Source organism: Propithecus coquereli, unplaced genomic scaffold (genome assembly GCF_000956105.1).
Source record: "Propithecus coquereli isolate 6110/MARCELLA unplaced genomic scaffold, Pcoq_1.0 Scaffold74, whole genome shotgun sequence".
NCBI lineage: Eukaryota > Metazoa > Chordata > Mammalia > Primates > Indriidae > Propithecus > Propithecus coquereli.
The window spans coordinates 1,279,999-1,281,115 of record NW_012153507.1 but is presented as its reverse complement, the minus strand read 5'-3'; the positions used below and the strand labels follow the sequence as shown (position 1 = coordinate 1,281,115).

General features: G+C 42.7%; 1 protein-coding gene across 1 annotated transcript in view; it reads right to left on the bottom strand.

The window, feature by feature from the left end:
• UFL1 (UFM1-specific ligase 1) overlaps positions 1 to 1,117 on the bottom strand; it is a 32,664-nt gene that overhangs the window by 4,491 nt on the left and 27,056 nt on the right. The gene's annotated exons all lie outside the window — the stretch shown is intronic.

The window sequence follows — 1,117 nt, the reverse complement described above, 5'->3', positions numbered from 1 at the left end:
GAGGAAGACTAGAAAGAGAAAGTCACTGATTTTGTGTGAAGTAGATTATGTGGAGTAAGAGGACATTCTCTCTTTTCCATTGAAGTAGGAGGAGAGCGTTTTTCCCTCCCCACTGCCAGCAGTGAAGGTCCCACTCATAAAGATCAGGGATGCCTGTAAGATGGGGGACTGAGATCTTGTTCCATGGCTGGATACTTTTTATGCTGTTTGGTGTGAGGAACCTTTTCAAACACCTCTCTCCAAATATACGTGTCCAGTGAAGGTTGGCAGCATTCTTGACCAGAGTCTTTTAGTTTCTTCTAGTGTAAAATTTAGGAAGGAGGCTTGCTGGAATGAATAGACAGTGGGTTCTGAAGGGCACAGCCTATCTGGGAAGACAGGGGCAACTTACTCCCTCTCTGCCCCCACCCCACCCTAATCCTGTGTCCCTTGAAGGGCACAGAACAAGACTTCTTCTATTTCCCACAGCAGAGACTGGTACAAGAACAGAAGACATGGGACTATCCAGACAGATGGGTATTTACTGCTCAAGCTGAAGAAGGGAAGGGGGCCAGGATCTTGCTGGGGTAGAAGAGAGAAACAATAATGGTATCTCTGTTTGGGTTTTTTTCCTTACAATGAGAGGATGTCACATAAAATAAAACAACATTCCAAGAAAACAACCTATGTCACCCATGTGGCAATGACCAACATGACCAGAGGCCATATCAAACTGATTTGGTTTGACCTAGATCAAAGTAGTGATATGTAGTTAGTCTCATGAAGACATTTTTACCTCCCTCAGTTTTCCTAAATCTCCAATCTTAAGTGGACTTAGAAGGACAACAGGGAGGAGGAGGAGAAGAGATTAGGGAGGAGGGAAAGGAGTTGTCATCATCATTACCTTAGGGACAGACCACACCTTTCCTCCTCTAGGCAACTGGGAGCCACTGCTCTATCTTACGTGGCAAGAAGGGAAGAGACAAGTTTTTGAATTTAGTTTAAGATTAGAATTTTAAAAAACTGAACTGGAATTAGCCTAAATATTGAAATGAGATGATGTCATTAAATGAAAATTGACTGCAAAGTTACAAAAACTGTCCAGAAAGTTAAGGGACTTGCAAATCATCAGGAAAAA